The sequence below is a fragment of the Pteronotus mesoamericanus genome, unplaced genomic scaffold, assembly GCF_021234165.1.
Source record: "Pteronotus mesoamericanus isolate MK-2021 breed Mesoamerican mustached bat unplaced genomic scaffold, CSHL_Meso_final contig_73, whole genome shotgun sequence".
NCBI lineage: Eukaryota > Metazoa > Chordata > Mammalia > Chiroptera > Mormoopidae > Pteronotus > Pteronotus mesoamericanus.
This window is the reverse complement of record NW_026555245.1, coordinates 13083103-13095762: the sequence shown is the minus strand read 5'-3', so window position 1 is coordinate 13095762 and position 12660 is coordinate 13083103.

Here is a 12660-nt window from a genome sequence, read left to right as displayed (position 1 = left end):
ACTTGCTTTATATTCTTCAGGACCTGGGTCAGATCTTCTTCTGGACCCATCAATGACATGCATATTATTTAGAGTTATAACTATAAAATAATTTGAATTAGTCTCTTTGGCAAATACACTATTGACTTAAATGTGGATTCCAAGAACTCATCTGAATTTATGTTCAGATTCCATATGAAAGTGGTGCTTTTCCTAAGGGTAGAATGATGGACATTCCTAAGTACTCTATGACTTACCATCAGGATGGATCTTCTAGAATTTGGGGTAGATTGTAAACCTTAATTGGACACTTCTCATTCCCTTTGACTACAAATGGACTTCTGAGCTAAGCAGTAAACTGGCAGATATTGGGGGCATTACAATCCAGTCATGAAATTTCTATCAGGGTATGATTTTTTTTAACAAATTCTCATTATCTCACATTTGCTATTTTTGAGGGTGCTAAAATTTAGTGTACATCTTATGGAAGGTCATAATAATTCAGTTCTAATCTCCATTTTATTTCTATCTATACCTATATAATAAAGCATACCTTATCTGAAATCAATCAATCTTTAGCTAAAAGACTATTATACATCATGTTAAATTGAGCTGAGTTAAGAAAGCACATAGTAGTCAATCATGAATAAATGAGAGAATTATATAATGAGATTTTGTAAATAGTGACATTCTATATAAATGAAAAAATTATGATCAGAGTAACAAAAATTACAGAACAACAAAAATTTCATGTTGGTGGACTTTTTAGTGAATTAATATGGACTATATTTGCCCCATCTTCACGATATTTCAGTAAAATAAAAAACAAATGAAATGAGGTTTTATAACAATTGTAAAAAGAAAATAGGTGTTATTCATATGTTTTCAATATTTCTCTCATTATTGCTGCTCATAACATGTGGTTACAGAATTTCTATCACTTTTGCAAAAACTTCATAGGCATAAGGCATTAAGCTAAATAACTTTGGTGCTAGAATAATGACATGATGTTTATATTGAAAGTGGGATTTTACTTTTTTTTTTCAGATTAAGTCAGTGCCAAGGAAAAATTTATCCCATGCCTGTTGTTACATGACAAGAGCAACGTACAAAATGTTATATACTTTTAAAATTCCATATGATCCATAAATCACTGTAAGACCATAGAGTATTTGTTTCAACTATAACAAAAGGATAATAAAGGCAATCGATTTTAGTAGCTTAAAGACTTTAAACATTTTCAGACAATAAAAATGGAAGTACTGAGGAAAACAGTGGACTCTGTTCCTGAAAGAAGGTTGGGGACATTTGTTATTTTGCCTAAAAAGCATTCCTCCTGGTGCTAAGAACAATCCTATCTTTTACTGGGTAAAACCAACCAATTGGTTCTAATAAGGTCTTCCAATCAGAGTACATTATTTCTCTTTCCACCATGGATGGTTTTAGGTATCGGCCACTGATCCACACTAGGCCAATCAGAACACTTTTTCAGGATCTTTCCCCCTAACACAAAAAGAAACAACTCTCCACTGGTAAAGAAGTGGTGAGAAATATGAAGGACAATGATTTTAGTTGTCATGTGTCCTACCATTCAAAGAAAAACGAGATGGATTAATGCAGAGATAGAAAATAAAGAAACTTCTAACAATATTCAAACTTTTAAGAGTCTGAGGGCCACATCTGTACTTGAGCTACAAAAGACAGCCCTTATCTTTCTTGTGCATTTCCCTATTTCTGACTAATCTTGTTGGAGTTCAGGTTCTGCATTAGCAATCCTGACTAGCCCAGGGACTTATATTAAAAACACAACTCAACAATACCACAGATATTATTTATTAAGGAGAGGTTAATTAACTTGCAAAATGATGACAAGCTAGTTGAAAGGCTTTCCTTGATCCTAATGCTGTTTTCCCTTGTTGTTTGCTGGGAATCCAGAAATGCTCACCTTGCCAAGATCTTCCCTCTCTGTCTTGAATCTATTCCTCTACCTTCCTCTCATTACCCAGCCCAGTGCAAGAGCTCAGTAAATATTAGTAACTACTTATTACCATCCATCCTGTACTAGCTCTTTACCTAGAAGTTGAAGAGTCTGGTTTTCTGTCACTCTACCATTGAGAGCTACTATAGCTCGCTCTATTTAATTGATTTGTCTTCTGATCCTCCTCTTGTGTTCCTGCTTTTATTGGCCCATTCCTCCTGAATTTGACTTTCATCCACATACACAATGCTGAAAATGGCTTTTTCAAGGTCCCTGTTCTCACTGCCTTTTTCTGATGCTCACTATGTAGGGGTAGATGTGATATCTTCCCAGCATTTCCACAAGGGGCAGAGATTTGTATTTTGGTGCCTTCAAAGGTTTAACTATCATTACCTTATGTTATTAACCTACTCTACTGTTGTTTTGTTTTTTAATGAAGATATTGGCTATGCTTATAAGAGAATTACGTAAGTCATCAGACAATCTTCCATTTATGATCTGGCTGCAATCACCTCATAAGGCAAAAGTACAATTTCTTTTTTTTTTATTTTAAAATGTTTTATTTATTTACTTTTTTAGAGAAAAGAGAAGGGAGAGAGAAAGAGAGGGAGATAAACATCAATATATGAGAGATATATCGATTGGTTTGTTGCCTTTCATATGCCCCCAACTAGGGACCGGGCCACAACCCAGGCATGTGACCTGACTGGGAATTGAACCTGCGACATTTTGGTTTGCAGGCCGGCCCTCAATCCACTGAGCCACATTAGCAGCAGTTTCAAAGCCTGCACTATTTATGAGTAGGCTATTTGGAAATTCCATAGGGAGCATAAAAGTAAGCATTCTTTTCATTGTCGATTCTCCTACACATCACAGCTATTTGTATTGTTAGAATGTACATTCTGAGAAGTGGTAGATTTTTTTGTCCTATTTTTCACTGCATTCCCCAGTGCCTAGAATAGTACTTGTATGCATGATTGCTAACACATAGAGATTGGGTATAGCTGAGCCATTTTGCTAAATAATTGAATAAATGTTTCACTTTGTGTGTGTGTGCATGTGTGTGTGTGTGTGTGTGTGTGTGTGTGTGTGTGAAACCCTGTGGACCGTTTCAATATAAGAATGAATCATGAAGAAATTTAGTCTACAGGGGAAGGGGAGAGAGACAATATAAAAATAGATATATTAAAATTCAAATTAAATGGATCTATGTTTCAGATCCAACCAATGTGCTATTTGCTTTCCAGAGAAGCAACACCCCTTTCTACAGAGACTTGAAGTTATGCTGTAAAAAAGGATTGGCTTTTGAGCTGGATTGGAAAACATGAATAGGATTTCAACAGAGAGCAATTCAAAGTTAGAGAATTCCTTACCCTAGAAATTAGTCTTAAAGTCTTTGCTAAGCCTCCATGAGATCATCAGAAATAAAGAATAATATGTTTAGATAGCTGAAATAATTTTACTATAATTTATTAAAAACTGTGGTGCCTCCAAGATTCAAGTATTTTAAGCAGTTCTGAGTGCCTTCCCATGTGGAAAACTGTGGCTTTTCTACCCCTTCTCCTTAAAGAGAAATGAGTCATTGTTTAAAAAAGCTTTCTCTTTTGGGTTTGTTTTTTTTTTTTGAGTTCACATTTTAGTTTTAAGCTTCTGCCATGTTAAACCTGAACTGCCTGTCAGGGGGCAAAAATACAGGTATTTCAAGAAAAGGAATGGTATTATCTTATCATTACTTAGCTTCTGACAGGACTGTGCAGTCCTGAGACGCCCCCTCCTCCTCTTCCTCACTCTGGGGCAGATTTTAAAGTCATGACTCATTAAACCACAGTTAAGAAACTCTGAACTTTAGTAACTCCTACATAACAAAGTTGTTCACGAAATGGACTCTTCGTTTCCTCAGAAGGTCTCTGTTACGGCAGTGACACTCACTGCACAATAGTTCTCGTCCTTGAAGTACTCGGTTTCACAAACCCCCATCTATTGCATGTTTAAAAATATCCATAGTGATATAAAACTTAGTGCACTCAGGCTGCATAAAACTGTAACTTAGATGTTTCAGTTTAAAGGAAGTTTAAGAGACACTGCATTTTAAGAAGTCCATGACAGTCCTCCTTATCTGCATTTCACTTTCATATTGCAAATATCAAATGCTATAGAGAATATTTGCCTAACCCATCATTTCTAATCCCAATGAGTTTCTGTGTGCTCCCTCTTCATCCAACTAAGCCTTTATTCTCTTTACACTTAGAGCACTTTAAGCAAATTTACCTGTGTTCACAGCAAATAAAACTCAGCTTCAGGCAGCTGACTTCTTGTTCACCCAGATGGAAATTAAACTAAAATATGCATATTGCAAGCACCTGCCGCAGTCTCTTAAAAATGCAAAACCTTGTAGGCAGCAGGATATAGTTTCAAATAGAAAGAAGTGATGTTGATGAAGTCTAAGGATCTTTAATTCTCTGGGTTGCCATTGTAAATCCATTAGCTGAACTTACATTTTTGAGTTTTTTTTCTGAACCTAGCTATCACATGTAGAATTTAGAATTGTTTCTTTTCACATTTTGCTTATTTTTAGTCTCTCCAAAAGACTCCCGGTTATGTAGCAGATTTAGGGAAAATGTTAGAATTTGCATGTTTGGCTTTGAGCTTAAAGATGATCTTAGTTATAAGAAGTGTTGCTTTCCCTTCCTTTTTTATGTTATATTTTGATGCTTATTTTATGACAGTTTCACAACCTTCCATATTTGTAAGGAATTATAATAAGTATAAATATCTAAAAAATTAATAGAATTATTTTATATTCTAGTTACACAGCTGTCACAGTTATTGTACAATGATGGCATTGCAAGACATTTCAAATCATTCCACTATTAAAATTGGTCTTAAATTCCAAGACATCATTATGCATGTAGAAAAAAATGTGGTGTGTTGTTGTAACACTCAAGAAGTGTCTGTTACCCTTAAACTATAGTCACATCTGTCTTGAAAAATCAGAGATAACCACATACTGCTGACAAAATATTTAAAAAATTCTTCATGATAACATATATGTCAAGACATGACAAGCCAAAGATCAGTTAAAGGTTTATTCTACTATCTGTTTTTTATCCAAAGCAGTGTAGACCAAATTTGTATTTTGTCTCTATTGGAGAGATAAATTTCTTTTTTAACTGCAAGCAGTTCTCGACCGGCACAAGAGATTTGCTGATGATCTTCATTCACAGCGCTCCAGGCACGACAGGCGACTGCTTCTGTGGGGCAGGCATTTAGACCTGCCCACTGCCTCTCCTAAGACCACATGAACATCTAGTGCCACCTCCGTTACATTGTGAATGGAGGGGCAGCATAGGAGGCAAAGAGGGATACTTTTTGGACAAAAAGAGATTTTTTTTCACACAAATCCATCATACATTGCATCTTCTCTCCATTGTAATATATGTATATTTTATCTCTGGAAACTAGTCCTACAAAATTAGTGGGAATTACATAAAAGCAATAACCAACACTCACAGTTTGCTAATTCATTTTATTCCCTGCAGGCAAAAAATATTAATTATGTAGGGAGGGTTAGTTGGGATTTACGTCTGTCTGTTCAAGAGCCTTTACCCAAGGGTGTCCTTAGTTAATAACAAGTCTGTTTCTAGGGCTGCATGATGATGTAGCAGAGACTGGGTGGCTTAACCAACAGAAATTTAATTTCTCACAGTTCTGGAAGGTAGAAATCCAAAATCAAAGTGTTGGCAGGGTTGGTTTCTTCTGAAGGTAATGAGGAAAAGACCTGTTCCAGACTGCTCTCCTTGCCTTGTAGATGGCTGTCTCCTACCTGTGTCTTCACATCACTTTCCCTTTGAACATAGGAGAAGTTTCTTGCCAGTGCTTTCTTGTCTCTGCTCCTGGGAACCACTACATTTGTTCCACCTGAGGACAGGGTGTTCTTCTCCTTCCTCCCATCAAATCTTTAACTAGGAAAGAATATAAGGAGATTCCAGGGAAGGGAAATTTCTCATCCCTAAGGCAAGTTAACTCTCTGTACTCTTTGTTTTTTCAACTCTTCTGGAAGCTTGTTCCATTAACTGTCATGTTTTTTCCTCTACCTCCAGCATACTTTCTTTAACATATATTCATATCCTACCTCACAGTTAATACTTTATTGCTCACCATTTTCCACCATTTTATGAAAGTGTATGTGTATGTCTAAGAGATGCCTACACTTAACTACAATTTCTCAGTTCTCATGCTCATCTCAAAACACTTTCTCTCCACTGACCTTTTGAGACTCTTATCCTTAAGGCCATCATCTCCTTCTTAATTTCTACTTTTAAGGCCCGTTTTTAATTCTCATTCTAAGTAACCATTCAGTAGCCCTGGCAATGCACTGTATTTTTCACATCTTCCTTCCTGAGCATGTTTCTGTTGTTGCATCATCAGAATTATTTTCTCTTGGTTTGCTTTTGCCTGACTGAATTATCCCCTTCTGTATCAAATTTCTTTTCATAATTGTTGCTAAATTGCTTTCCGAACAATCAAGTATCAGCATGTATCAGAGTATCCTTTCTAATAGTCTCACCAGTTGCCATGATCCCTGTGACTCAGTTGGTTGGGCGTCTTCCCACAAAGCAAAAGGTTGTGGTCTGATTCCTCGTCATGATACATACCTAGGTAGCAGGTTGGATGCCTGTTTGGGGTGTGTGGAAGAGGCAACTGATCAATGTTTCTCCCCCTCCTTTCCCTTCTCTCTAAAAAAAATAATTTTTTTAATAGTCTCACCAATTTAGATTTTACAGAAAGTTTAAAACCATTAGCAGTCTGATGGGTATATAGAACTTTTCTCTGTTTCTTTGAAAAGCATTTCCTTCACTCCTGCAATGTTGAACTCTTCCTTTTGTTTGACTATTGGATTTGCTTCCCTGAATCTTCATATTTTTCACCCATTTTTGTTGTTGTTGTTTAGGTTACTTGCTTCCCCCTCTCAAAAATTTATTAAAGCTCCTGTTATAACGTAGATATCAGCCCTTTTTTAATTCATGAAAACAAATTTTGAACTTCTGGTGAGACCTAGTGATTGTTTATATTTTTATATGTGGATTTTTATTTTTGTATATTAAAAATATATCTCTTTTAATTATGGTTAGCAGTCTCCCAACCCAAGATTATATATCTTATTTCTAGGATCTTTAAAAGTTTTTCTTGTTTTATATATCAAAATCTTAGATCTAACAGGACATACTCGTATTTTTTATATGATATAAAATAGAGATTCAGTTTTTCTAATTGTTTCCATTTTAAAAATTGTTTTAAATTACTTTTTTAATCTATTGATTTCATACAGAGCCTAAAAATAACATCATTACTAAATTTAAGGATGTGAATCTCATTGTTCATGCTACAAACCTTTGGGAATTAAAAATGCTAATGTGAAGATTCAGTGTATTTTAAAATATTCATGTGACTTTTTTTGGTCTTGATTATATAATACTTTCTGAACTAGTCAATCAATCTTAGAAATTATATATTCAGCTTAGTTTATTAATAGAAGTTTTAGCTCAGTTCGAGGTTTACAGAAAAACTGAGCAGGAAGTACAAAGAGTTCCCATGTATTTTCCCTTTCCCTGGCCTCAGTTTCCCAATTAGTACTATTTTGAATTGGTGTGATACATTTGTTACAACTGGTGAACCAATATTGATACATTATTAATTAATGCCATAGTTTACATTAGGGCTCACTCTTCACATTGTATAGTTCTATGGATCTTGCCAAATGCATAATGTCATGTATATAACATTATATCATCATAGAAAATAATTTTCTGTCCTAAAAATCCCCTGGCTCCAACTATTTATTCCCTCTCCCAAATCCCTGGCAACTATTGATCTCTTTACTCTTTCTAAAGCAGCAATTTTCAACCATTTTTATCTCATGGCACTCATCAACTAATTACTAAAATTCTGTGGCACACCAAACAGTACATTATAGTTTTTGCTGATCGGACAAAAAATAGGTATAATTTTGATTCATTCACACCAGATGACTATTACTGTGTTGGCTGTTGTCATTTGTTTTACTTGACCATCTGAGGAAGCGAGGTCAATGCTCCTGACTAAATAGTCAGGTATTGAATGTTTTAAAAATTCTTGCAGCACACCCGTGTGCCGTAGCACACAGGAAATATCGCTGCTCCAGGGTATGACCTTTCCAGAAGGTCACATAGTTGAAATCATACATTATGCAGGATAGCTTTTTCACACTCCCTTATTTCACTTAGCAATACACATGTAAGATTCTTCCATGACAATAAAATTCAACAGTCTTTTTCTGTTGAATTTTTATGGTTATTTCTTTTTATTGTTGAATAAAATTCCATTGTATTCATGTACACTTTGTTTATCCAGTCACTTTGTATTTATTTATTTATTTATATTTTTTATTGTTAACACTATTACAGGTGTCCCCCATTCACCTCCCCTTCTCCCATGTTCACTCACCTTCCCCCACCAGCCCCAGCCTTTACTCCATTGTTGTCTGCATCCATGGGCTATGCACATATGCATATATATTCTTTGGCTAATCTCTTCCTGTCCCCCACAGTCCCTCCCCTTTGAGGTCTGTCAGTTTGTTCCATGTGTCCGTACCTCTGGTTTTATTTTGTTCTTCTGTTTACTTTGTTCATTAGATTCACTTCTTGAAGAACATCTTGGTTGCTCCCAATCGTTGGCCACTTGTGAATAAAGCTGCTCTCATCATTTGCGTGCAGATCTCTGTGTAGCTATAAGTTTGCCAACTCATTCGAGTGGCTTGGAGGACAATCGCTGGATTGTATCATAAGACTATGTTAAGTTTTCTAAGGAACTTCCAGGTGGTGCCATTTTGTTTTCCTACTAGCAATAAATGAGTGTTCCTTTCAGTTGGACTTTTAAATAAATGCTATCTATTACTTCAACAAATTCATGAAATGATTTTATATATTCTTTTCTCATCAAAACGTTTTTTCTACGAGTGGGTTGACATGGAATGAAAAATCACAGTGCTAGCACAAATTACTAAGGGTTAAAAAAGAATTTGTGTACAGAGTGTATGGTAGTTAAACCAGTATTGAGAAACCTGAAATTTCACAATTTTGGATTTAAATAGATCCTTTGCTTTCCTTGAACCTAGAAAGCAGTGTTTGATCTCTTAACCTTAATACACATCTTAGTTTTCTTTCCCCACAACTTCTTGAATATTTATTGAGATAAAATTACTTGCACTAGTTTTATTTTCTTTTTTAAAAGAAATATAGACAGGAATGGGGAGACCATATTCAAGGATGAAAAAGACCTGTGAAACATTAAATTACTAATCCTAGCATAATCCTGATGGTAGGAGTGCAATAATTGACTCACCAAATCTTCACTGACTTTTCCTAAGTCACACAGGAATAGATACTAAGCCATCATTGAATCTGAGTTTCTATCTTATTACCTAAGATTTCTCACCCACAAAAGAGAGCTGGAGAGATGAGATATTAGCCCAAGTATATTAGCTGTTTTTGTTTGATAGCTATTGGAATTATAACACTAGGAATGAAGAAGTATCACAATCCTTTAAACTATAAATCACATTACCATTAACCTCAAAATTCATACCTTGAGAATAGCACTAAGCTCGTTATGGGCAAATTTTCAGATTTGTTCCCTCTTCTCATTGCGCCACAGCAGAAAACAAAGTTTCGGAAAATCTACAGAAATAGGGAAGGGTACCACCTTGTTTTTAATTCCAGTCATTTCAATTACTGATGATCAGCGCAGTGGCAGGGACCCGCATCAAGGCCCTAGTCTATGGCGTTGGTGACATCCCATGAAGTCAGCCCCTGAAAATCAGCTTGTCCTGTCACCACAGGAACCTGGAGTCATTTGAGGAGTTTCTAGTAGACTATATGTCATCAAGTACCCAAAGCTCTGATATTCTATCCATGACTAACCACTTCTCCACATCTGGCCAATTATTTTGTGCGTGGTGTTTGTATGTGTCTGTCTAAGAGTAAGTAAATTTATTTAAAATTAAAATATTTTAAAAAATAAAACTGATATGTTCTTCTTGTTTGTGAACTTTGTACAAAGAGTCTAGAACATATAAATATCAATAAGGAATAAGTAGATGCCCCGTTAGAAAAATGAGTCAAAAACTGAAACTGGCAGTCTAAGAAAGAAAAAATTTCAATGACCAATATATGTGTAAAAAAGTGCTCAATTTCATTGGTCACTAGAAAAAAGCATTTTAAAACTTCACAACATTGAAACTGTTAAAATAAAAAAAATTACCAAATATTGAGAAGGATAAGGAATAACTGGATTTCTCATGTACAGCTGTTTTAGAGTATACCTTTGTAAATTATGTGGCCATATTGACTGAAGTTGAATGTATGTTCCATGAAATTAGCAAAAGCACCAAAAGATATGTGTAAGAATGTTTATAGCAGCATCGTTTTGTAATCATCAGAAATCAGAAATATTTCCAATATTTGGTTAGAGAAAAATGGATAAAAAGTTGTGATATAGTTATACAATTAAATATTATAATATTAAATTATAAATATACAATTGAATAAAGAAAAGACAATAATACTTAAAATAATAATATACACAAAATATGGATGAAACTCATGCATATATCAAATGAAAAAGTCAGACACAATGTCTTATTCCTTTATCGTATACAAGTTTGAAATTTTTGAATATATAAAAAGTTATAGAGAAGGACATAATAAAAACCTTTGTATTTAACACTCAAGTTTAACAAATATTACTTATTCAGAATGCTTGTTAAAAAAGAAATAAAAAGACGTAGGCATGGTAAAAAACCCATACTCTATGCCATTCACTTTTTTTCTTCTCAGTGTTGCCCTTTATCCAGATTTAGTGTATATCTTCAATCATGCTGGTTATAATATTATTTCATATGTAAACATTTCTACTATATACTATTATTTTGGTGTTTGATAATTTTTCTTAAGTGGCATCATACTTATCCCTTGAGACTGCTTGTTTTTTTTTTTTTTGGTCAAGATGTTTTCTAGCATGTATTCTTGTTTATATCTAGTTCATTCATATTATAACACTTTTTATTCATTCCTCTATTAATGGATAACTGAGTGGTCAATTTTTTTATTATATAAGCCATAGTACAAGCATATGTATACATGACTGCTTATGATATAATAGCATTCTCTAGATTTTATAATTAGGAAGGCACAATATTGTCTACCTTTCTTGAGTACATCTACTGTAATAGTCATCCTCAGTCTTTTTTTAACTTTTCTAAGCACAACATTCAGTTGAGATACATTTATATCTTTATACTATACATTCACACACGCATGCAAACATATAACACTAGAAGCCAAGGTTTCACAAAACAATATTTAATAATATGTGAAACTCTCCAACAGTTTCCACAGTGTTCCATTTTATTCTATTTATTTCCATCTTTCTTCTATTCTATTTATTGCTATTTTATTTTTTAAATGTTGGTCAGAACATAGCAAATTGACTCCATAATTCACTGATGTTTTTGACCTAAAAACTGAAACATATTGCTCCAGATGTGTCTGGACCTTCAAAACCAAAAACTTGTGTTACTAAGACTTGATCCAATAGGAAGCTTCTATTTTTCTCCCAAAGTTCAAAGTTCATAGGGATAAGAAAATTCCAGTGTCAGGGAATTCCAATCTTTGTTTACTCTTTTGGTGGACAGGGTGATATTTTTCTTTTTCCTTTGCTGAATCCATATCAAGAGAGCAAGATAATTTATCAAACTGTTAATCTCTTACGTTCTCAATCCCCTCCCTACCCTGATGTGTTAAGAACATGAAATTCTCTCCTTCATCTTATTACACACAGATAATTTTGTCTGTTTTTTAAGTGAAGTCCAATGAAGATGCTTTGACCTTCCCTATCCGCTTGACCATTCATTAACTTCATTAATTTGAAAAAAAAGTATTTGTCTATGTGATGTTGGGAGTCAGGTAATGATAATAATACTTTAAATAATTCAGTGTGGATGTGTGTGTGCATGTGTATGAGAGATAATTATTTTACCTTTCTAGAGGTAAAGAGAAAACCATTTAGAAAGCAATTTCTCAAGATGCTTTATTTAACCCGAGAATGTATTAGAAATACAAACTAAAACAACGATTTTATTGTTTGTGGATAGTGGGTATGAAGCTGTGGAGAGATTTGGGGATTTCAGTGAAATATTGGTTTTTTGATTCTCATATACATCTTTTTCTTTTATAATGAAAAGTACTTAAATGGAGCCTAACATATAAGGAGGTGGGGAAAGCACCTTACTAAAATCAGACGTTTTGCTAGAGTCTTTTGAGAAGACTCTTCCTCTGTTAAGATATAAAATGTGTAAGAGATTCCATATGTTGTCTTACTGGTTTGTTTTCTCTTCATTATCGGGTCTCCATTAAAGAAGTAGAAATAAATGTGATGTGGAAATGTAACACATAATGGTTGCTTTTAACTATCCTTTTTTATTTCCTTCTCTTCCTTTACTTTCTGTGCTCTCCCTGTAAAGTAAATGGAGCTTATGAGTCATCATCTCCTAGAAACAAGAGTGGTGAGTCATTTTTCTGGAGTTGTAGGGAGCTATATAGTACATGGCGTTTCAAGCACATAAGACATTTAACTCCTGATTACCCCTTAGCTGTGAATGGTATCAT